Below are 26,243 nucleotides of genomic sequence, written 5' to 3' on the forward strand. Positions count from 1 at the left end.
CTTTTCATCTGTGAGGAATGGTATGCAAACAATAATTGCTCATATTGAGTTTCTCCTACTGTTGGCTATGGATATTCCCAGTCATTTAATATCTTTTTTTCCACCCTTATTATCAATTCCTTTCCTTCATTTTCATGCTATCCCATGGATCGTGAGCTCAACAATCAGGCTGTCTCAAGGTCCCCCATGATTCAAAGTCATAAGCCTTGAGGAAAATGGCTGGTTGTTTGAATAACAAGAGGGTAATGAGAGAGGGGTGGCCTAGATGCAGGAGGCTTGGGTGCTCCTCTTTACTCCAGGGCATGCTGATTGCCTTCTGGGGAGTGGGCAGAGATGCAATTCTATCATTCCCAAAATGAGGGATGGCCCCCCCTACCCCAGTCTTTTTTGATGTAACTCAATGTCTCAGCCCCATTATTTTCATCATCCTTTGTCTTTTTATTTTATGGGGTTTTTTTTAATGTTTTTGCACTTTTGTTCCAATTTCAATGGTCAACTACTTCCATTTCTCCTCTTTACTTTTATTGCTCCCTTTTTCTCATCCTCTTGGTGTTATTTCCTTTTTCGTCTCCCCAGTAAACATGTCTACCTCCTTTCTCAGCATTGCTTAGACTGTCTCCTGCTAGCTGGCTACTAAAAATGTCCAAGCATATTGAGGAAAGGGAAAGGGGGGGAGGTTGATGGAGCAAAAACATCATCCTCTTTCCACTTTGATTCATTGTGTACTGAGTTTCTTGGCAGCGCTTACTCCTGAGGTAGCGCCCTCCTCAGAGGGCTCAGCCAACTGCCAAAATGGCACCTGCCTGTTTTGTGTTCCCTAAATCAGGCTGGATCCTGAGCACCACCCCTCCTCTTTCCTGCATTCCTTTCTGCCATTGTTAAACATGTCATTATTAATTGTTATTTCTCAAACTGAGAATCCTGGCATGAAGGGAGCTTCCTTCCCTGTTTTCACTTGCTAGAATAGTCGTCCATCTCATTCTCCATCTCTGCCCTCAGCTGAGTCATCTTATCTCACTACCTCCTGGGGATTCTTATCATGGAATCCTATCTTGTTGTGGTCCCCCAGACTGTTAGCCACAATTGAAAGTTTCCCCCTTCCTGTTCCAAAAGCCAAATTCCATTTTTCTTTCAACTTCCTCCTCAAAGTATTCTCCATGAGTAAGGGGTATAAACAGGGCCATAAATGTCCACTAACGTTAGTGGTCTTCACATGCGCTGATCTTCCTGCCTGGGCCCCACTCCTGGCTGCTGACCACGTGTTTGCTCCGGGGCATCCGCCAGCGTGGATCCTGTCCCATGCCTGACTGTTGGTGGTCTCCAGGAACCCAGACAGGGCTTGGCTCACGCCGATTCACACTTGCAGGGCTCTGCTCAGTGCAACCAGGTGATTTCTTGTAGCATGTACATGTACAAACTGCTTTCTAGGGCAGGGTCTCCCAACTTAGGGGAAATCCCTGTCAGTAAAAAATGATGAGCATGTGCCTCTAATGTATGCCTACCGATTTATGGATAAAACATATGCATGTTCTACTATTTCAAAATATATATTTTCTAAGGCACACACAATATATAACCTTTAAAAGCATGAGCTAGGGTTGCAACAGTGTTTTAAGTATAATTTTTATTTTATTTAGTTTAATGGTACAAAAGACCTTTTTGCTCTTGCTGAGATAAATATTATTAATACTTTTAATGAGAGCAGTGTGATTTAATGCGTCAGTTCTGATGTGATCATTATTGTTTTGGTCTCACAATGTGGATAATGAATAGCTCTTATAGTAGAAGTGTTAGGTTTGCTAGTTTCTTGTCGTTTACTGATCCTCATATTATTAGTATTAGTTTTTAGTCCACAGTTTCTTTAAAAGAAACCTTTTGGGCCAATTGACTGTTTTGAGAAGGCTAGCTTAGTTAAAACTAGATTATATGAGCTGGAAGGCCACTTAACCAGGCGCATGTGAGCTGTGATACATTGCAATCCCCTGGCCCCACTGTCCGCCAAGGGAACGTTCTCCCTTGGGATCCCTCCTGAGCTGTCACTTTGGCCTTCACCTCTTGACTGTGGATAAAATGAGGAGGCCAGTGCCAACCCCTATAGAAGATACTAGTAAAACTTAATTCATAAAAACCTTTTCTTTTCGGATTAAAGAACTATAAATAGAGATTTTTTAAAGCAGTGGTTCATCTCATGCACTTTGGAGACCCTTGACTTTGTCATTGCTTCTTGACGTATTCTGAGTCTGACACTTTCTAGGACCAACCCTGTCCCCCTTTTCCAGCTCCCTTCCAGTGGTCTCCCTGGCAACCCTCCTTAGACACAGCCATTCTCAAGAAAATGTTGGTGACAGTTTTCTTGAGACCCTCCCCCCACCCCTTCCTCTGCTGTTCTCAGTCCTCCTCCTCAGGAGTTCTTAAATAAAATTTGATTGGATGTGGTTATTTTTTCCAGCTAAATTGACTTGAATTTACCTTAGGAAATGGATGGGGGGAAAGGGAGAGTTTAGCATGTGCCCAGTGCTTTTGGGAGCCCATCTCATGCCACCATCAGCAACCAGAGGAGACAGATGTAATATGAGCCCCAGAGACCAAGATATGTAAAGTGATTGGCCGAGGTAATAGAACTAATAAAGAGGAGAATTGGAATTTGAACTCTGGGCTTTTTGACAGTAAAGTTCACTTGTGTTGACTTTTATCAGGGGTTCACTGATGAGAACAATTGAGCAGGAGCTTCTGACCAGGAGTTAGCATGGAAGCATTACCTTCTAACAGACTAGGAGCCTCTGACAGACCAGGAACTTTCCCAGGGAAGCTCATATCTCCATCCATCCATCCATCCATCCATCCATCCATCCATCCATCCAATGAAAAATGTTTTATCTGCTATGAGTTAGGCATTGAAGTAGGCACCAGGGATATAACAATGAAGGCAACACATAGGCTGAGATGAAGAAGGCTGGGGGCAAGGGAGTGTGGTATCTATTTGGGTAAGTGTAGCTACTGGTAGAGCCGTACAAGGAAGGAAATAGAGGTCAGGAGGGCAGAACTTGGAACAACAGTGTTGTCGAGTTGGTGTGTGGTTTAAGATGGAAGCTGTGGATAATTTTTGGAAGTTTAGAAATCTACCTTAATGTCTTGCCATTAAATGGTACCCATGTAGGCCGGGGCATCTAAGTGCTGGGCAACACCTGACGCTATCCTGTAGGCTCTATGATCTCTCTCCCTGTTCCTTATAGCACTTCTTGTGAGCTGGAAAAAAATGAAATGCTATCTGAGTACTTGCCCTGTTGAATTGATTCATATTTGGTTAAAGATCTGTGCTTCATTGAGTATGATTGTATTACTTACAGCTGATTAAAATGAGACCCTTGATAAAGACCCTCATAAAACTTGGTTTTATAACATCAGCTTCTCTCTGAAAATTAGATCAATTCACATGATTTTGTTAACAGTGTCCTTGCTGGGAAGCCAACCCAAGTAAGCATGAGGCCTACCTATTATAATATCCACTCAGGGCCCTCTGGGACCTTTTATTCTTCCTTCTTCCCCAGATGTTCAGGACATACACAAAGTTAGTCACCCTGACATCCAAATCCAAGTTTTGACAATTACTAAATAATTGCTTCCAACAGCAATAAGACAGGGAAGGTTTCCTGTTACAGTAAACTCCATAAAGACAGAGCCTCATCTGCCATATTTACCATTAAGTCATCCGAGCCCAGAACGGTGCTTGGCACATTGTAGCTGCTCAATAAATATTTGTGGAAAAAAATGAATAAATGAGTTTTTAAGGTAGAGAATAATGTATTATGTTTTACTTTGTTCATGGCCACTGGTTGGTGTCTTTCAGCTTTTATTCTCCGAAGAAAATGTTAAGCAATAAAGGAACTGTTTACTGTTTTCAGTTAAAAAAAAAAAAAAGTGTGTGCTTTTGTGCTTAAATTGGTTTGGGTCATAGGAAGTAGCCCTGAAGGTAGTTATTCTGGGCTATTGACAGCTGAGATACATTCGTGTGCTCTCAGACCAAGCCTCGCAAGATCCCTTTTATCCCTCGTCTGCTGCAAGTATTGAATTATTTTCTTTTAAACGTTGGTGGGCAATATACCAAATGTATTGTGTTGGGGACATTTTTTTTTTTCATTCATTTCTTTTTAAAATCCATGTGTGTTTTCAGGGAAATGTAAGCCATAAGTTTCTGATTCATTTACACTTAACTCATCAAAATGTGGTTTTGTGAGCACTCTTTGATATCCAAGAAGGCTTATGATCCTTTTTACTATACTCTTCCAGCCTTTACCCTTCTTAGAAACGGGAAGTTGCACTTGGCCAACGATATATATTATCATGCACCAAAATACTTAAGTTGGACCCAAACTCCAAAATTTGGGAAGGCTTTAAACTTGAGAAAATGTTGCCACAGCTCGATACCTTTTCCCCCATCAGCTGGTGCTGCAAAATCGCCAACAGGACAAGGGAACAATGTGCTGGCTATTGCTTGGGAAGCTTTCTCGTTCATTCTTTTGAGAGAGTTCCCAGAACTTCTTTTTAAAGGAAGTAAATATGTGTGGCTTCCAATGGATTTTAGTTGACAATGGGACAATCAAATATCAGTTTTTCCTTCTTGTATTTGAATACCAGTATACTTTTTTCAAGTGGGGGCAGATTGATGATATGATATGATATATGATATGATATATGTAAGATGAGCACTTGCAAAATTTTAGTATTTGAAGAAAATGAACACAATATATGTGTTCTTCTTTTCTTTCCCATTATCTGGACAGAAGCTTTAAGTCCTCAAAACAAGTATGCAAGATTGTTGAGCTGAATATAAATCACTTGGTTACTGTAAGAAAAATATTTTTAAGTAGTAGTTATACATAGCTAGTACAGAATTGTATTTCTTTTCAGAAGGTTTTTTGTTTAAATTAAATCATTATCAGAATATTTTGTCATGCTATTTTCCAAGGAAAAACAGAACAACAAATGAGAAGCTGAGACATATCTAGAAATTAAATGTTCTGAATCTCAAGGTCCTAACTTTACAATACACAAAACTATGAAAGTATTACACATCTTATTTGGTTGCGCATAACATATATTTAGGCCTTTTGCTAATCTTTAGACCTTGGTAAACACACATTAACCCCATTTTCTGTAACAAATTAGTCTGAATGCTGAGCTGGCAAACAGCTGTCATGGGTTGCATGAGAAAAATAACTCGAGAAATGAGAACATGTTATTGGTTCCTTAAATACTGGAGGTCAAGACTTTGAGAAGACAGGAAACAAAGTGCTTTGGGGTTTTGCCAGGAGGCTTCATCAGTTTCAGCTGTGGATAAAGGCCCTTCACTAACCCCAGGGTTGGTTTTTTGTTTTTTTTTTCCCCCTGCCTCTATGTGAGTGATCATGGACAGATTTCTAAGGAAATCACTGGAAAGACATCAGAAGATGACATTAACTCTCTTTAAATGTCTTACCTCATGTCATTCTGAGAATGTTTTCTTCTTGGTTACCTGCAGTTAACTGGTCTCCCCCAACTTATCATCCATTTGTTAGACAGGAGCAGCCTTTCAGACTTAGGTCGGAAAGGACCCACGGGAAGGTTAAGAGGAGGCCCTGTTACCAGTCCCACCATTGGTGTCTATGACAGTGAGTGCATCTGCTCTCGTGTAAGAACTTCTCGTGAATGGACAACAAGATTTGGAACGGCTATACTTCACTCATAGAGTCAGACATAAATAATTCAAGGAATTAAGAGCTGCAAAGTCTTTTGCAATCTAATAATGCCAATACTTGAAGCAAACTAATGTCTTGTGACTGATTTAGGCAGTTTTGCCTATCACCACATTTTTTCCTAGTTCTTTGCTTCCACTGAGATTCTTAGTCTGTTTTTGCAGCTAAAGACAGGTAGAACATCTCAGCCAAGCAATATTGTACAGCTGTTGCCAACGGTGGACATTTCCAACTATGTTCAGGAATGACATTTTTCTGACTACCTTTTCCAATTATTTTGTGATGATAACAAAATATCTCTAATGCTGTGACATATTTATTATGACTCAATCATCCAGTCAAATTCATTGGTGGATAACTCTTAGAAATTGGAGAAAGTCATCAAGTCTTATTGACTCTCCCTTGACTGGCGGCATTCCTATCTTGAGTTCTTGATGCAATGAAAGCATGGAGTGAGGAGAAATGAATGTGTTCCTACTGATAGAACCATCTTAGAAATGCAGTGCTGGGCACTTTGGGAAGCTCAGTTAAAAAAAATCAATGGTGGGGAGCCTGGGTGGCTCAATCGGTTGAGCATCTGACTCTTGGTTTCAGCTTGGGTCATGGTCTTGGAGTTGTGGAATTGAGCCCTGCATCGGGCTTTGCGCTCAATGTGGAGCCTGCTTGGAATTCTCTCTCACCCTCTCCCTCTGTCCCTGCCCTCTCTCTCTCTTTCCCTCTCGGAAAAAAAAAAAAAAAAATCAATGGATCAATATGGAGAAAAGGTGGGAGATTATTAGCTGTTAGGTACAAATTAAGTAATTATAATTACCCCAAATGATTGAGTTATAGGAAGAAGTGGAATTTCCCAAAATAGTGGAATTCATCTGTCATTAGTTCCCCACTCTTTCTCCATCCTGTCCTGTAGCACCAAGTCACCAGAATTTAGGCAGAATGTGGAAAAAGAAGTCCATCTCTAAGACAGAGTTGATTTTGCTCAGCTCTCTCCTACATGGAGCAGTGGTGAGTCATGCCTTCCTCTGCTGTCACACTGTCAGCATCCACTCATCATAGCCCCATGATCACAGGACTTGTGTGCATGAACAATTTCCAGGAGGTACAGAATGGCCCAAGGACCTCTCAGGCATAAACACTGGTTATTCTGTAATTCATTACACCCCCTCCCCATCATCTTGACATGTGCTTGAAATAATAGCTTTCCTTAAAATGTTTGAACATGTCAGGGGACTAGGTCCTTTCACTGTCCTTGGTACATACATTTTTGTCACACTAAGTCCTCTTCCTTTTAAATGAAATTTTTGGCTATTCTGATGAAGCTCAGTGGATTTGCTCCTTGAAGAGGATACAGTGATGGGATTTCAAACACAAGCTGGTTCCTCTGTGCTTTGCATTTATATGTTTTGGAAGACCCAGGGCACTAGAGTGAGGCCCCTTAATGCTATTGTTAAGTAGACTGTGTATATTTGGTGTTTAAATTTGTGTATATATATATATTTTTTACACTAGTAAGTTAGGTCATTTAACTCCCACTCCTCCTCAAACAGATGTCTTCAGCAAACTAAGTAAGTTCCTCCTGTCAGACTATTTATCCAGCCTGAGGCAGGAGTCAGTAACTTCTAGTTACTCTGATATAATTAGTTTCTGTATTCAGTAAATACATATTTATTGAATGCCTACTCTGCTGTGCATTGCAATAGACATTGGAGAGTCTACAGTTTCTGGTCGCATGGGAGCCTAGAATGAAGAACAGACATTTACCACTTGAAACCATAGTTATCTAGTGCCCAGTCTCTGTTGCGTTGCTACAATGAGGGTTGGTAGATTTTATAAAGTCTCTTAATAATATTGGACTTCAAACGTAGAAGAAGAAAACATTATTCCTTGTGTGTCTCAGCTATGTCTCCTCAGTGACTAGAAAATGAGAAGGTTGTATCTATGTTGGGCATGTCTAGTGTCAGGTATTATCTTACTAGGGATTCTTAGCTCTTTAAAAGTTGTGTTTCAAAACTTAAGCCAAAATTGATCATTTCTCACATTTTAATATACACATGTAAACCTGTTTCCCCAGTCCTTTCAACAGACCTGTGTAGGGATTAGTATTACTCCTTTTTACAAATGAAGGCATAGGCTCAGTATGTTTACTTGATTTACCTAGTTGCTATGTAGGGCCTGGGTTTGGTCCCACGATGTAATACCTTTATCCTTTTTGTGCTAATTAATGAGAACAACAGTCAAATGTGAAGACAGGGCATTGTTTTCGTTTGGGATCATTTATGGAGATCAGTGTGATTTTCACTGTGCTTCACACATCACATGTGTGAATCAACCTCTGATACATTATGTGAGAGGAACAGTGCGGAGGGGGGGAACTTCCAAATCATTTAACTATGACTTTAGAAATCATTTTTCCTAATTATGTTCCTAATTATGCCCTGTGAACTAGTAATAGTTTTAACTATGCAAGGAAATGATACTGTTAAAGTCTAATTGTCATGAACGGATCATTCAAAAAAAATACAAAAATAAAGAAAATGTTGAAATGTACTAATTAGCAATATACAAATTTAAATAATAAAACAATAAATAGCAAAAATCAAAACTCAATAATTATCTTAATGAAATTGATCTCTTATATTTTGTTGATGGCAGTTTCAATTAGGACAAATTCTTAGGAAAGTGGTTTGGTGCTATCAAGAGCCAGAAAAATATCTGTGCTCTTTGACCCTGTAGTCCCACTTCTGGGAATCTACTGTAGGGAACAACCCAAAATATCAGGAAAGCTACACGCGTGAGATAGCAGAAATAACATGTGTCCAACAGGTAAATTCATTATATTTTATTTGCTTGATGGAATTAACGGCCGTTAAAATGAATGAATAGTGTAGAATACAACTGTAGACTGAAAATGCAAAATTAAAATGTATACAAATTTATCATGTAATTACAAATAGGAGAAAAGCAGACGCAGAGGGGGAAAAAAAGGTAGAGGAAACTTAACCTAATACCAACAGAGGTTTAGTTAGGGTCATGGGACTTCTTGGTGGTTTTCTCTTCTTCTGTTTTCCAAAATTTCAGTAGTGTTATTTATATTACTTTTATTCAAATTATCAATAAAAATATGTCTAATTGAGTTGTTCTCCACAGCTGTGTTGAGGCTCACCAGTAGGTTTGGGAGTTGAGTGGGAGGAAAGGGGCGGAGTTAGAGCTAGCAAGCAGAACATGTCACAGCAAGCTCTGGCCTGTCCCCTGCACAGAGCTGCCCATGAGAAGGGACAGTTACTGAGGAGAGTGTGTTCTGCCAATAGCTCTGTAGAGACATTTTGTTAGCAGAAATAGTAATAAAGTTTACCTTCAGTCATCTGTTTCTTCATGTAAAATACTGGAATAACAGTATTTGTCTGACTTCCTTGTAGTGTTGTTGTCAATGCAACTGTGGTAATTTGTATGAAGTTACATTGTGTACCAAATACCCCATTCCATGTTAGTTACTATTGTTTCAAAATAATAATAGTAAGATTTGAATTTTGGTTTCATTATCTGAAAAATAGCAATCATAGTTTTTGTCCTGTTACCTCATAGGCTTATTGTTAGACTCAAACGAAATAATGTATGTAAATGAGTTTTGTTGACACTCAGTGTTATAGAAATGAAAGCAGTTATTTTTGACTGCACACCTGGTTCCCAAGATATTGTGACTTTTGGAGTAATGTGAGACCTAGGCTTACAAAATGGTGCAAGTTTCAAACTTTTGGGTTCAGACTTTCTCTGTGACAGAGAAACACATGTTCTGAAAAGGATTTTCTTCCAGCTCCAGCTGGGCCAGGCTAAGAAAATACCATTTATGTCAATGAAGTAAGTTGTTTAGTGGAAGAGTTCACAGCCGTGAAAATAATTTGCAGTCAGGATGATGTGTCACTGTGTGAGCCATTTATCTGAGGACAGTTGTGTCAGCTGAAGGAACACGGTCCAACCATTATCCCCTAGAGATGGGAAGAGCAGCAACCGTCAATGTGCTAGAAAAGATGTGGAACATAAAGAAGCCACCAGCATGCCAACTTTTGGGATTTCCAAGATGTTTTCAGTCAGAAGTCCAGAATATTCAACAGAAAAAAAATCCATTCAGAATAAATCCTGTCCAAATAGATCAGATTCTGCCAACTTCTCCCTTTAAAAGTCAGGTCTATAATAGAAAGCTCTCAAGGTTCCTATTACTCTACGAATAGCAGGTTAGAAAGAAAAGTGAGAAAGAAAAAAAAGAAAGGTAATTTTCCTGAGGCGTTGGCACCAGAGTCACCACAGCTTCAGTGCCAAGAGCTCTGTGTGCAGGAAAAATACTGACGTTCGAGGCCAGTATTGGGCAGGTCTCCATTTGCTTATAGACTCAGAACTGGGAAGACAACAATTTGGAAGTAACCATTTGGATTAATTGCTTTTGTAGAATGACATTAAATCTCCTAGTTGTCACTTATGGTCAATAAGTGGGCTGGAATGAAGGTAAAATCCTTTTATAATTCCGTTTAGAAAAGAAAACAGACTTCATAACATTTTACGTGAACTAGAGAGGGTGAAGTATGGAGATATACCACGAGTCACACATGACGTAGGAAAATCCCTTCTCGGGACTTACTGAGGTGGGCTACCTCCTCTCATCAAGAGCTCCGCACCCTCAGAAACGACCTGCCTATTCCAGTCAGGAAGCTCTGTGGCCTTCCAGTTTTACATGAACACAGTTTTCCTGAGAAGTCTATGTAAGATCAAACCCAGCCACAAAAGAGAAAAAAAAAATTAAAATTGAAAGGAGTTGGGGGAAGGAATGGAGGAAAAAGGAACTTAAACCAAACATCTATTTTAAAGGAACAAATACACTTGACCAGATCTCTTTTTGTGACAAAGTAAGGGCTCACTGGAACCAAAGTCTACAAAGCACAGTTTTAGTGTAAATGCTTATGTCAGATGGACTTGGGCTGGGGGTTCAAATAACAGTCACCCAGTTGACCCTCAGTTTTCCTATCTGTAAATGCCAAGTTATGAAGATTAAACTGGATCATGTCTGAAATGCCTAGAACATCAATGTATCTGATATATTTTGATAAACAGGTGGATATATAGAGAGGTATCATACTCAGGCAGTATAATAGCTCCAGAATGGTTAAATTCGTAAGTTTTTGTGATTTGGATCAATTTTGTGAATTGGATCAACTTTTGAGAGATTCTGCATGGACTGGCTATGAAAAGGACCCCTGCAGTAAAATGCCTTATAACATTTGTATTTGCCTCTTATTTTATTGGCTTGTAAATGGGGATTCTTTTTGCCTTAGTAGAGCATATCTTGTTTTTAATTTTAGTGTTAAAAACACTTTTCATTTTTGTGTTTCTTCTCAGGAAGATAGAATACAATTACATTATCTAACAATTTATTTTGTGGTAGGAGGATACTGAGACCCAGGGGAGTTAAATGGCGAGGCAGTGGCCAACCCCCATATCAATTTTATTCAGAAAAAAATTTTTGTGTTAACATGTCTTAAAAAACAATTTCCATATAGATGATTTTTCTCTAGCTCTTTTGTTCACAACGTATATCAAAGAGTAGCATTTTTGCTCTCTGAGAGCCTCAACATTGGATTCATATAATTTCCCAAGAAAACTCCCTTTCAAAAAAAGTTCTGTAAAAAGTAATCTAAAAGTGATTTTTTTTTTTCTTCAAAGAAAATTCCGTTTAGAAAAGAAGGAAGTACGCCAAGCAGGACAAAGGCAACCAGCTGAGATCAGTGACTCAGTCTGTTCCACAAATTATAGCTCCGAAGTCAGTTTGAACAAGCACTCACATTTTTAAGAAAAAGACTGTGATGACACCTAAGGGTGTAGAAATGGCTACAGCAGCAATTAGTTCTATAAAACAGAGAGAATTATGAAGTGTATGAACCTAAGTGAACACACAAGTTCAGAAATCTATATTGAAAGAGGGAATTGCCGAAAGCCCTGTGTGGTGCACTGAGAAATTTTTCCCCGGATCAGTGGTGAAAGTTAAGTCTGTGGTATGTATCCATCAGAGGAGCTTGCCTGTGTGTTCACCTTTAGTGACCTAGGTTGGGGAGAGAAGGTGGAGAGAGCATGGAAAGGCCAGGTGCCATGTTTTCCTCAGCTGGAAGAGCACAATGGGCCCAAGTGGTCTGTTCTTACAGGGCCTATTCCTTGGTCTTCTTTTCCAAGACTGTAGATCATAATCCTCTGGGAAGCTCCCACTTAAATGGGTGCTCTTGATGATGGTGAAGATTGGTTGAGAGTCTGAATAACTGACCTGGAGAAGTCCAAGTTACTGCCCAGAAAGTATAGTTACATTGGTGAAGATGTGTTCTCTTGAGACATCCCATCACACACATTCTTTTATCACTACCTTCCTTAAATTTCCTTCTTGGCCACACACATGCATACACACAATTGTGTACGTTGGAACACTCTGTTAGGAACCCTTGGCCAGTTCTGTGGGTATACTTTCAGAGAAGTCTTATCAGTTTCGATCTCTCTCACTCTGTGGACAGTTTCCTGTGAATGTCCCCTGCTCAGCTTACCTCCCGCCATACCACACACAGCTGTCTGATTCCTCCCCGTGCTCAGCTTTCCCAGGTGCACTTTTCCTGATCCTCGGTGTCTTTAGGTTCAGTAACCGTGTTAGGTGCAGAACTTCTCCGCTTCAGTGACCTTTTCTGCAGACGAGGAGAAAAACACAGTAATTTCTACTTCATTCTCCACCCTGCATTTATGGAGCTGAGCTGTTTGTCTAATTAGCAAAAGCAACTGAGAACCTTCTAGGAAAAGTACATTTGGGTCTCCTTGAACTCCTGTATAATTTCATAATGTGATTTTTTTTCTTTCTCTTGTATAGCTCTATATAATAGTTTCATTTGGAAATGCTTGTTAGTGTGAAGTCTTGTCATGATTTCCAAACAAACATGCAAGTCCCTTGGGACTTGGCGCCTGCCTTTCCCTATGCATGGATGGCATGGACCCTGCAAAATGAATGGAGCATGCACAGCATATCCTTTGTGGCTGACCGGAAAATTCTGAGACTATAATAAACTCTTCTTGAAGTCTAAGGCCCTCCCCCACTTGACCATTTCCTATGTAATTATTTTAGATATATGAGAAAAATTAATGGGTTCACTGCCTTTGAAACATAATCCGTATGTTGTCCACCTGAAGCTAATATAATGATGATATACCAATTCTACATTTAAAAAAATCAGATGATGAACTCCTCCAGTTGGCCTGTTCCCTCTTCCATCTGCCTCTACTGAGAAACATGTTGGGGGGTGATGATGGTGGTTTATATCATCATCCTTCCAACATTTCAGGGGGCTACTTCAGAAATGCCTGTCCTGATTTTTTCTCTGTCAGACCCTTTTCTTTTCTCACTGTCTGTACTCTCCCTGGGTGATTTTATCTGAATCTGTAGCTTTAATTATCATCTCTCTGCCTGTGAACACCGATTTTATATGTCCAGCTCATGTCTTTCTTCTGCTCCAGAACAACTCTACTATTGCCTACCTGATGTCTCTACTTGTAAATATCAAAGGAACAGCAAACATGCTCATTCAAACCAGACCTCACAGACCTTCCATACCTGCCCCAACTCCACCCTCTCTGCTGCCCTTTCAGTGTCTCTATATCTGCAAGAAGTTATCCAGTTTCCTATGCCCAGGACTAAGGAATCTTCCTTGACAAATTCCTCTTTTTCATACCCCCTGTCACCAAATCTATTGCTATTGCTTACTTATCTTCCCAAATCTGTCTACTTCTCCCTGGTCTAACTTACCTCATGTCTGGCCTGGACAACTACAAAGGTCACTCCATTCTAGCTTCCTTACAGTTTTCCACACAGCAGCCAGAGTGATCTCACTATTAGAACAGTTAACAAAATCCTTAGTGTGGGTGCATCTTGCTTCCCCTGTCGCGTTTTATGTTACACTCACTCTGTGCTCCAGCCCCACTGGTCTGCTCTCAGTTCTTTAAAATATCATTCTCCTTCTGCTGTGGGCTTTTGCACATACTGTTTTCTGTTAGGGCACAGTGCTTTCTCCCACTTTTGAATCTTGTCCATAGATTAGCTCCGATGTCGGTTCTCCAGGGAAGCATCCCCAACTCTCCCATTTGGGTCAAATTCCTCCACGATACATATATTCATGTGGCAACTTGTTCCTTTTCTTCAGAGGACCTGACTTGGATTTTCAAAATATCTGTATGTGATTTTTTTTTTTTTTAGTGAAAAATCCATCTCATTCATCAGACTCTAAGCTCCACAGTAAATGTTTACTGAGAAGATGTACACAATCCATTTTTACATAGAATTTTGTATTTAGTTAGGTCCTTGATATATATATTTGAGAGGGAGAGCAGGCAAGCAGGGTGGGGGAGTGGCAGAGGAAGAGGGAGAGAGAATCGCGAGCAGACTCCCTGCCCAGCATGGTGCCCGACTCGGGGCTTGATCTCATGACCCTGAGATCATGACCTGAACAGAAATTAAGAGTTGGATGCTTAACTAACTGAACCACCCAGGCAACCCCATAGTCCTTGATAAATATTTTTAAAAATGCAGTGATCCAGCAGTGCAACATGATCATAACTGACGTGAAGCACAATGATCACTAGGCAAGCTGCAATGTCTTTTTCCATTAAGCACCCAAAGCTCCTTCTTGCCTTTATGGAAGTAGTGTCTCTCCCGGGAACTTATCCAAATGTAACGATGCAGGTAGGGCTGGCAGGAGGGGGACTTCAGATGAGGCACTTGTGCTAGAAGGGCTCCTTCCCTTCTGGCTTTTGGTCCTTGGTGGTGATGCCACATTCCTTGAATTCATGTTTTTCACACTTCAGCAAGCATCAGACTCAACCAGAGGACTTGTTAAAGCACGGATTTCTGGAGCTCACCCCCAGAATTTCTGATTCTGTAGTTTTGGGGTGGGACCTAAGAATTTACATTTCTAACACGTTGCCACGTGATGCTGCTGCTGGTGCTGACTCTGACTGCAAAATTCACGTGTTTGAAGAAGTGTACATTGGGTGGGCAGAGCAAGACCCTTTGATGATCCCACAGTTGGAGAGTCCTGACTGATTTTCATTATCTTAGTATTAGCATCTTTGCCAGGTATTCCAAATAAGTAAACATGTTATTGGTCGCTGCATTTCCAGGTAGTTCAAGAAATATAGTATACTAATTAGAATGCATAAAGGGAAGGCAAAAAAAATAGGGGATCTTCTGTTGAAGCTAAAGAGCATATGAGCAGTAGAACAGCATCTTTTGGCAGGGGGCAGGTTGTCAGTGTGGCATAAGAGAGGCTGACACAACCTAGCCCAGGGTGGTGGTGGTGGGAGTAATGGAGCCTGGGGGAAAGGGGAAAGGGAAGCTCAGGTAGAAGAAGTCTTTGTGGGTAAAATGGAATTTTAGTCTAGTAATATATTAGTTTAGATGTCAAAAGACTTGAAGGAACACAAGGTATGAGGATGACAGTGTAATATCATGCACAAAGCATCAGCTGAAGAATGCTATGAAGAAGACTTGTGGTTCTAATTCTGCTTTGCCAAAATAGTCCACATCTCTAGGCTTTGCTTCCTTCATCTATAGAAATCAAGTTGTTAATCTAGATCGAGTGTCAGTGAATTTTTGTTGTATGGGGCCAGAGAGTAAATATTTTCAGATTTGTGGGTCATACCATCTCTGCTGCAACTACTGAATTATGTTGAGGTAGTGTGGAAATAGCCACAGATACTATGTAAATGAATGGGCATGGCTATGTTCCAATAAAACTTTATTAACAAAAACTGATGGTGGACAGAACTTGGTGTAATTAATCGTTGAACTTTTTGGATCACACACTTCTATAAGTAACAACAACAAAAGCAGTTAGTGTGCATGTTTCAATAAATGTATGCTAATTTACAAATAATATGAATCTATAAGTGTCTGATATCCTATATACATTATAAAACATACTCTAATAATAGAAGTTTAGTAGGGATATGACAAAATAAATAAGAACAGGTGATGTAGTATTTTTCCTACATTCTAATGGATCTTCCTATATGTCCCCTTTGTATTCTGGAGGCCACTCCTCTTGATAGTTTCTAAGGTTCTTCAATGCTCTAATGTCCTATTGTTATGTGTGTGGCAAACCTTCCAGGATGCACAGCTGCCAGGTGATTTTTGGCTTCATCAACTAGAGAGTTAACTCTGAGTGATCTGTTCTAACAGAAGGAAGAAGAGATGCAAGTAATTAATAAAAGAGACAGCCGAATGTGGTTTTGGAACACAGCAAAAGCCTAACTCTCAGGGACTAGTTGCCCCCCTTGTCGAGGCAGTTGGCATAACCATGGCTGTAGTAGGCTGGGCAGAGTCAGTTCGAGTGGCTGTGGAAAATTGGATAATTAAACATTTATATGAAGAAAACAACAGGTCATGAACTTTTAACTGTGGAAAAAACCTGTTAATTTACCCCCTTCATGTTTCAGATGAGATCTTTGTATCCAGAAAAATTCTGTGACAGCTAGTTAGAGCCAAAGTTGGGCCTGGAACTCAGGACTTTAAACATTGTCACTTAAGTCCGCCTCTCCACAAAAAGATGTTTCTTCGTCAGTGCCTTTCATCTCAGTACAACCTCCTTTTCAAATCATTATGAGCTCCATGGTGAGAATTATTCATCTCCATCTGTTGACGAACATTTAGATTGAATGATTATGTAGTCCCAAGCACGCAATGGAACTGGGGCCCTCCTGGAACTGGGGAAGGAATACATCTGTTGTGGTTTCTTTCTCAGTCTCTTCACTTTACCTTGAACCTGGAGCATATGGGCACCTGGAACCTGAAGAAAACACATTACTGAATTGGCGGGGTGCTCCACATTCCCTTGTGATGAGCCATCAACCTGTGGTGAATATAATGGTATTTGTAAAGGGAAAGGCATGGGTGCCAAATCCAATGTAAGTGCTTTCATGAATTCTACTCCTTGAACAAAAAGAAATGTGGAGAAACTGCATATGGGGAAAGTTCATTAGCAATCCTGCAAAGTTACCCCATCCAACTCTGTTTCATGGGACTTTATTTTATTTTATTTTTTGAAAGATTTTATTTATTTATTTAAGAGAGAGAGAACACGAGAGGGAAGAGGGTCAGAGGGAGAAGCAGACTCCCCGCTGAGTAGGGAGCCTGATGTGGGACTCGATCCCGGGACTCCAGGATCATGACCTGAGCCGAAGGCAGTCGCTCAACCGACTGAGCCACCCAGGCGCCCTGTTTCATGGGACTTTAGAAAGAGAAAGTTGGAGATTTATTTTGGGGTGAAGGACTTTGGCTTCAGAATAGTGGGGGTCCCCAAGGGTTTTTAGTGCCTGGATCCTGCCCCTGAGGGATCCAAGAAGGGCAGGGCAACTTTAAGCAGGGCAACTAGGCTGAGACTGTCTGGGATGTGTAGGATGCTGAAGGGAGTTTGCGTGTTTTGAGCAGGGATGGGTGGAGCAATGTGGTATTTCAGTAAACCAGGGGCTCTGCTGAGGGCCTGGCAAGTGGGCCATGGACTGGGGGTGGCCAAGAGGGCTGCAACTCATGGGGTGAGAAAGTGATCTGCCTGAATCCCTGGTGAGTAAGTGCAGCTTGTGTAGACACATCTGGTGTCTGATTCTGCACAAATCCAATTGCCAGTCTGCCTTTCTGGTTGTACTTCTGGGCATTTCCCTTTCAGAAAGGCTTTGGGATGGAACTCCCCAGTGCTCTGTTCCTTTCCTCTAAGTTAATATTTCCATGGTAAGAAGTACAAAAATTTTCTGTGTGGGTAGATGCCAGAAAGGTTTCTCTTTTTTTCCTCCCCCCTCCCCCATTTGAGAATAATGATGAACATTCCCTCTCTACCAGGTCTTTTGGCACAGAAACACTGCCTGTCCCGTCTGATCCTACCGTCTGTCTTTTTGGTTCTTTATTTGCAGATCTAATTTCAGAATAACTAGCCAGCTAAACACATTGAATTGTAGATCTGGGAGAGTTTTACAACTGCCCGGATTTCCCTCTGTTTTACATCTTCTGGAGGTTTATTTCACTCTAGTTCTTTTATACATCTTGGTTTCTAGTTTTGCTTTGAATGAGATTTGGAGAATATTTTCCCCCTCTGGCTTCCATTTTCAATCACTCAATGGGAGTATATGTTAGACATTCTCAGTTTTTCAACATTGTTAAAGAAGTAGTGATTCTGGATGAGTGAGAAAGGGAGGGAAGTAGATAGAATTAGATTATAATCTAAGAATCTAATTACATTTCTGTCCTTGCTTTCTCTTAGAAAAGCTAAAACTTTGCAGTAATTCTAAATTCCTCCACTCCTTTCCTTTTCTTTAATGTTTGGGCTAAAATTTCCTCTTGCTCTTGTCTTTGACTATGGATACCTGACTTAGGAAAATCACAGCTGACAAAACTCTCCAATGGGCATAAGATCTGGTTCTCTGCAATTCTCCAAATGCAAAAGTTGTGGGGGGAAGTCATTGAAATGCATCTGGGAGAGCTCAGGGCCCTTTTAGGGGAGTGTGGCTTTGTGTGTTCAGGGATGGTAAAAGGTTGACAAGGTTTGAACCTTGATGGTAAGTGTCAGAGGTAAACATCCTTCTGTAGCCAAACTGAAGAGGCTTACTGGGGTGGGGGAGGGGAGCATTTTCTAGGAAGTGCTCCACACAGAGCTGACAGCATCTTCCAAGACAGAAAGTAAATAGGGGTTTTGTGTTGGTCTTTGAATACAGAACTGGTAAAAGCCCCAAACAGAAAAACAAAAATCTCCCAGATAACAGATTCTAGTAAAAGGCATCATGTTATCTACCTTCATCCAAAAAAGAAAAAAAAATCCCATTGAGAGTAAACAGCATCTTCAATGGCTCTTCAAACGCTTCATTGCACACCTGAGTTGGTTGATTGAGTTTCCTCCACAGGTCCAAGGGCCATTGTTCCCATTCTCAGGGGATGACCTAAGACACACAAGGTAATCAGCTGAATTGTCTGCTCCTGAATGGGAAGCCTTCCTGTCCATGAAAGTTGCCCAAAAGCTAATCACAGGTGATGTATGAGGACCACATTCCTTCCAAATGCACCTTTCTTTATAAGGGAGTGTTTGCACTTTACTTAGTAAAGAATGTCACCTCCAACCCCCACTCCCAGGCTATTCTCTATGGCTCAGCGAAACCCTTAGTCTCTTCAAGTCCTCAAGCACACTGAAGGGGACTGATCTTTTTGTACACAGGTGAACTTCTGTCATATTGATTCAAGGACCTCAGGTGTAACTTGACTTCTTTCAAAACAGAGATGAAACTTGGACACTGAATTCTTACATGCAGCATCATGGAGGATTGAGGGTACAACTAAATAACCAGAATCCTTATTCACCCTCCTCTGTCAGGGTTACCATTGATCTGATGGTTCTTTCTTCCTAAGCAAGAGGGTATACCATCTATTATGTTCTTTTTTTTTTTCAATGCTCTTACCCTTTTGCCCAGCAGAAGTCACACAGGTCTTTCTAGGTCCATTCAAATGCACTCTCCAGTAGGTTTGGAAGACCGCTTTCATGACCCATCGTCTGTAATTCTTGATGAAGATGTCATATTTTTCTGGAATGTCAGTCAAGGCTTTTCATCTGTTTTTGTCCTCACCACCCCACCTACAACCCAGCGAAGAGTAGCCCAAAGTGAGTACTTAGTAATACTAACTCATATCTGTAGAGCGCTTTCCTGTTACAAAGTACTTTTGCAGACACCCTCCCACCTAGTAATATGGGTTGAATTGAAGTGAACTGAAGTAATTGAATTGAGCAATCCCACTATGGGGTAGAGGACTAGACAGAAGAGAAGAAACAGAAGTGGGTCTGGGGAAGGCAAGAGCAATGAAGATGGGAGTCATGGAGTACTAACGGGATTTCAGATGGCTTGTTCCTGCTATTCCCAGTAGATTTCTTCTCTGCTCCATACAAAGCACTCTGATCTTAAAGGCGCAAAGTTCTAACAAAACTGGAGAAATGGGTTATTGAAGAGACGTCCATTTTTTTTTTTTTTTTTTTTTTTCTGATAAGAAGGATGCCGCCAGGAAGGACTTACATTATGGTCAGGACCCAGTGGTTTGTGTTTTCTGATCTTTCCTCCTTTGCTGAGAGAATAAGCAGGAATGGAGTTCAGCTGAGCTGCCTAAAAGGAAGGAGATGTTTTTCTTTCCATGAGGGAGAAGTAGGAGAGGCGCCAAGCAGGGAGAGGACTGGTAGGCCCATGGGTCTCTTAAAGTCTAACTGAAAAGTGACGCCTTGGACCAGGAGCTGGAGCAGAAAGAAGTAGCAGGCATTGGAAAGAGCTTTCTTAAATCAGAAAAAAGAAAACCAGGCTTCAGTTCAGCACTGACTGGCTACAGAGAGCAAGGTGATTTACTTGTGATTATTTATAGATCTCTCAAATTTCACTCTGAATTGTATTCTAAGCCCCTAAACTTAAAGATGGAGTTATCTATAATTTTCAGAGTTATATTTTAATATTAAACATGCAAATCTGTGTTTTATATTTATATAGGGAAAGGATAATTAAATAGATCTTTTTTCTATTCCTGCTTCTTCCTGTGCCTACAGTTAAAGAGAATTTCACTGTTTGGTTGACTTATTATCGATAGTAAGGCTGAGTAAGAAACGGTCAACTTTGATACAACTGTCTTTACCCAAAATCGAACTTACTGAGATAAAACAAATGTCTTATCTCTTTGTACATTTTGCATACAGTCTGCCTTATGCATTTTAGGTACATAACCTGAAAAGTCACAAACCATGTCTATTTCATTTCTCTACGAATCTATTGCAGGACTTGGGGTGGGGAGATGCTCTCTGATGGCAGTAATGAGACTGATAAAGGGGCACAGTATTGCCAAATCCTAGCCATTTCCCGCAAGACAGCTGGCTGTCTCTAAGCCGGATGAACATGGGCTTTCTCACACCCCTTCCCACCCCAAGTTCTGACAGCAGGGCTTACCCCTGAAATATTTAGCAGCCAAGAGAGCTCTAGCACACATGCACTAGAACAAGCACAGTGGGAGTAGTAGAGTAGGGTCTTGAATCTGTGCTGGGGATCCATTCCCCCTTTAGTTGCTCAACTGTGGGTGGGCTTCAAGACTGGTCCGGGGGTGGGGGGTAGGGGAGGGTGTTTCAGAGTCTCTGAGCAGTAGCCACCAAACAATTAGTACAGCCAGTGCACTCTGCCTGATTGTCAGCCCTAAGAGCATCGTAGTGAGTGTGGGTGAAGCTGAGAGGCATCCAATTAAACATTTGAATGTCTGCTCTGTGCTAGGCTGGGCACAGGGTTTGTAAAGCCGAAAGAGACCCAGTCTGAGCACTTTTCTCCAGCCCAACAGAGTTGGTCATTTTTTTCTTCACACAGCTGATTAGCGGATTCCACCTCCTCCCTCAGTCCTATCACTGCATCCTGTTCAATTCCTTCACAACACCCACACGACCTGTAGTTTAAATACATACATTGGTATGTCGATGTGTAAATATAGGTGCCTATATTAAGGCTTCCCAGTAGACATGACCTCCATGCATCCTCAGCTCCCATCGAGGTGCCTGACAGTAGGCACAGAATAAATATTTGTTGAATAAATGAATCAGTGGTCACAAAGGGAGTATCTGAGTGCAATGAAACCACCCCGAATGATTACGCATCACTTCTGTGGAAAACACACCTGTATGTACAGGTAACATAAAATGCTAGTTTTTGAAACTGTCCTGGGTCACCAGAGGTAAGATGGGTTTTGGACCCACCGCAGATGGGTTTCCTAATGGAAAAACTCCAACAGTACCTGAGATTAGGAAAGAGTGTGTGTGTGCGTATGCGTGTGTTTCTTGTGAATAGTCAGACAAATGACACCATCAAACTGCTGACTATTTAGACGAGTAAGCTACTCAATGTCCCTGTGGATAGCCAGCTGCCCGAAGGACCCAAACTTTCATGAACCCATTTAGGTCATTGGAGGAAATGACAATTTGAAGTCTTGGCAGAGATTTCCTTCTGGATCAGCCTGAGTTATGGGGGATTTTTTCCCCTCAGTTTATTTGACTCATTTCACTGATCCTTGCAATCAAGACAAAAATAGCCTTTTGATATTTTTCCTCCCCCTTTATTAGCTGTACGAGTCCCAAAGATTTCAGAAGAAAACAAGGAATGGATCAGGCAAGGAAAGACGAAACAATGCTGGCGGGACAACTTTTGCCGACTCTTCCCTCCAGTTTCACGAGTCTTACTGAAAACCAGAAGGAAGGTTTGCCTTCGGAAGGGAGTCTTGCCGGTGTCCTCATTCCCTCTCTCCCTCTGCTCCCCCCCAGCCCCAAGTCAGTTCCTAGCCTGCTCCCCAACCCGATACTCCAACTCCACCCTTCCTTTCCGTTGCCCTGAAGGGGAGGACATGAGTCAGCATTCAGACTTGAAAGTGTGAGCTGCCTCTGAGTCCTCAGAATGTAATCATTTCAGAAAATCTAGGACACACAACTGCAGAGAAAGTCACCCTCCCCACTTCTCTCTGTGGCCAGACATTTACTCCCACTCTCTGAATGCAGCTTTAGCTGGGGTTGGACTTTAACCTTAACAACAACAACAACAACAACAACAACAACAACAACAATATGGGGGGCCCACAGGAGAGCAGCAGGAATAACCACCACCCAAGTGCAATTGGCTGAAGAGCTTTTGCAGAGAACTCCAACAGTTTACCACTTTGAACATCTGGTGCTTGGCCTTGTTCAGCCTGGAATGAAAAAAGAGAGAGAGAGAAAGAAAAAGAAAAAAAAAAAATCATGCTCTGATCAGAGTCTTACTCCTGCTCTTAGAAGCCGGAATTAATTTTCTGTTTTATTCTTCCAAAAGAGGAAAAACATTGGAATTCCCTCTAGGTATCTTGTTGCAATATCCAGGCACACCTTCAGACCCATGCTTCTTGGAAGGGAACCAACTTCATCGATTGTTTTGTTGCTGTTCAGTCGACATTCTATCAGTCTCCACATTCAGGCTTTTACTCGGCTCTGAAAAAGGAAACTTCAGTACATGTCTCTTGTCTACCCAGAGTGCCTTCTTTTGTCCTGGCTTTTGGAGAAAAGGCAAACAGGCTCACACATGGGGTTGCTGCAGACTTCATCATGGATCAGACAGCTCTGAGGAGAAAATCTACTTAGACTTCTTAAGATTCAACCTGTTCGGGATTAGGAGAAAGCCAAGACCTCATCTGTTCTTGTGTGCAGCAATCTGGCAAAAAGTAATTTAGAAAATTATGGTTCTTTGGCTACAAGAAGGGCAGGGTGGGGCATTGCTGAGCTCTCTATAAACTCTTTACCTGCTGGGTTTCTAGTGTGCAATCTCTTGTTCCTGTTTGAAGGGTCTCCTCCTTTGCTGCGTCCTATTAGCAAGGCAGGCTGGGTTTGGAAAGGGAGAATGACTTGTGAGTGCTGTAAGTCCAGTTATTGAGTTCCTATGTCCAAGTGTCTTGTTGCCAAAACAGACAAGAAGCGTTCTTCCCACACTCTGATTTAATAAGACTGATCCTGATGTAACTGCCTCGGTTGAGCAAACAGAAAATCAGAACTACTCAGGCTGTGACGCTGTCCTGGTGGAAACGGGAAGAGGAGCACTGGATGATCCCTGGGTCTGAGGAATTATGGAGACATGCACGTCTGTAATATTGAAGGAAGCTGAGAGACCTACAGCATGAGAAACATGAGGCTCAAAAGACATAGGCCACACAGCCTGTTAGGGGCTGATAAGAGTAGAATTCACAGCGCCTGTGTCAGTCTTGGCCTTTTCCACGACACCACTTTAGCTGTGCGCTCATTCTCAGTGGGGTGAAGCTAGCCAGGCTATGAATTGTCAGGGAAAGGAGAGTGATTTTGCAGTGCCTGTGTGTTATTTGTAGGCGAGGGAGAATAGCCAGAGGACGGGGTGCATGTGTATGGATACGTGTGTGTTGGGATGGTGGAAGTATCCAAAATGATGAACTAAATGGTTCCACATTATGGAAAACAACACCCACTTTCTTTAACTTATGGGCAACTCAACACTCTCAGTAGGAACACAGTTAGCCTGGGGGCAGTTCAGAAAGTTCTCTTGGACATTGCTCTGTGCCTGCAAAGTCCTTGTGACTCTGGGCAACTCCTCAGATGAATAAGACCTGGGCTCTGCCCTTCTGGATTTTGCAGCCTTTTTCGGCAAACTTACAGGTACACCCAGGCTCTAACACTAGGAGGACTGCTGCTCCGATGGGCTGACCGCAGCATGTGCCTGGAGGACTGATGACGAGCCCCATTTGTTCAGGGAGCTGGGGAGGAGATTGGTCTGCTCTGCACATTTGGAGCTCAGGGAGGCAGAGCAACCATGACTTGAGAGTCTTCTTAGGAAGTTGGCTTTGGAGTTGGCTTTTCCCTTTGCTGTTCTCCTAAATTTGGGGGGGGGGGGTTTGAGGAGTTGTGCATGGTTAGCTCAAGTGATAACTGTGAAGATTACAGGCATTTCAGGGGCATTTCCAACAACCATCATCCCAATCAAGCAATTTCCAACATGCTGGAGAGATGTGTTGTCTGAAATTGCCTGATGTCTGTGTCTTAATGTCATTTATTTTTATTTACATTTATACTTTATTTTACATGTGTATAAATATGTATATACGTATGTATGTGTGTGTGTGTGTGTGTGTTTGTGTGTGTGTGTGTGTGTGTGTGTATAATTTAATTAAAATTTTTTTTTTGCATGGTCATCCCCAAAGAATAACATATACTTGTAAGGGAATTAAAGCAAATCAAAGATTTTCCTAGAGAATCTGTTCCTTTGTTGTTGTTGTTGAAGTCATGTTCAGAAGATCACTCTGGCTAATGAGAATCAACAGCATCTGTCCACCTGCCTTCCTTCCTATCTTGCATTCTTATCTTTTGTTTATTTATTTTTAAGACATCTGAATATAGAGTTGAGGGACTCTAGCACTCCAGTTTATCTTTTTGAATTGTATGACTTTTAAACTAAAGACCTGGTAAAATCCCCATTCAATGTAAACACAAAGGATGTTTCAGATATTCGGAAGAATCATTGGCAGGGTTGCAAATTCTGAAAATAGGGGATGCCCCATATTAGTAATGTTCATTGAGGCTGAAGAATGATCGTGCTGTTGTTCCTGACACTGTGGTCTCTGGATAATTTAAAAAGGGCCAAACCTATTAGCATGGCAAAAACAAAATAAAGAAAAAACCTGAGAACACCTGACAATACTGAATGCTGGTGATGGATGGAGCAGTTGGAGTTCAAGTACACTCTGGCAGGAGGCTAAATTGGGACGACACCTTGGGAAGCTGTTCGGCACTCTCTACTGAACTGACTGTATGCATGCTGTATGGCCAGGCAAGTCCACTCCCACATTTATACCCAAGAGTAATGAAAGCACGTGGGCATCAAAAGACATGTACAAGAATGTTCCCAGCAGCACTATTTGCAATAACCCCCAAATGAAAACACCTCCAGTATCCATCGACAGAGGAAGAGATAAATAAATTGCAATATGTTTATGCAGTGAACCACCTATAACCAACGACAAAAACATAGGTGAATCTCACAAACAGAACCTTGAGCAAAATAAGCCAGACACAGAAGGATATATACATTATAACTCTATTTCTACAAAACTTAAAACCAGGTAAAACTAATATATGATTTCAGAAGGCAGGTTTCCTTGCAGCCAGGTAGTGATGGGGAAGAGCCAAGAGAGGGCCTTCTAAGGGGCTAATTATGTTTTATTTCCTCACCTGGGTGTTTGTTACGTGGGCATGTTTATTTTATGAAAATTCATTAAGCTCCAACTTTGTGTACTCCTCTGTGTGTGTCAGAATTTAATAGTTTTTAAGTCCCCAAATCAAAATCATGAGAACATTCTATTTCTTTATCTGAAGGCATCTGTTTTTAGTATTCTCAGGTTTAGGATAAAGTGTTTATATTTTACAAACTAAACTTCTGGAAGTTTATATTCTACATTCAAATCTAAGTTTGGCTTAGGGTCAAGCAACATCACAGATGCCAGAGTTGAAATTCTCTTAGATGTTTACACATATACAATAAATATGTGTTCTAGGGTCACATGTCACATCTTTTCTAACCTTGGAAAAGCATAGGGTGTTTATGTTTTGGGACAAGGTAGGGGCAGGGTAATGGGGGACAGGCTGACTTTAGACAAACGGGTGTTTGAATGAAAAATGAAGATGTTGGCCAATGTACTCCTGCTGGTCCTTGGCACAGGCTTAGCAGCTGGCTCTTTTGGCTCCTCAGTCTTCTCAGGGACTATATTGAAACCACTGCTGTAGGAATGACCACATCAACAATGATGGGATTAGTGGGTTGTTGTTGTTTTTTTTTAAGTCCCTAATATGGCTTGGCTAGTTAAAGGGTAAACATGAACACTGAACATGCAGTCCTTTTTACACAAAAGGTAGATTGTGAACACCAGAG

The 26,243-nt window shown here is 41.3% G+C and overlaps 1 long non-coding RNA gene across 1 annotated transcript in view; it reads left to right on the forward strand.

The window, feature by feature from the left end:
- Window positions 1–3,980: 3,980 nt before the first annotated feature.
- The window catches only part of LOC113927781, a 78,291-nt gene continuing 56,028 nt past the window's right edge, over window positions 3,981–26,243 (forward strand). Inside the window, exon 1 of the long non-coding RNA XR_003521736.2 lies at window positions 3,981–4,061. This is a non-coding gene — a long non-coding RNA (uncharacterized LOC113927781). The remainder of the gene's footprint in view (window positions 4,062–26,243) is intronic.

The sequence above is a fragment of the Zalophus californianus genome, chromosome 7 (assembly GCF_009762305.2).
Source record: "Zalophus californianus isolate mZalCal1 chromosome 7, mZalCal1.pri.v2, whole genome shotgun sequence".
NCBI classification, from domain to species: domain Eukaryota; kingdom Metazoa; phylum Chordata; class Mammalia; order Carnivora; family Otariidae; genus Zalophus; species Zalophus californianus.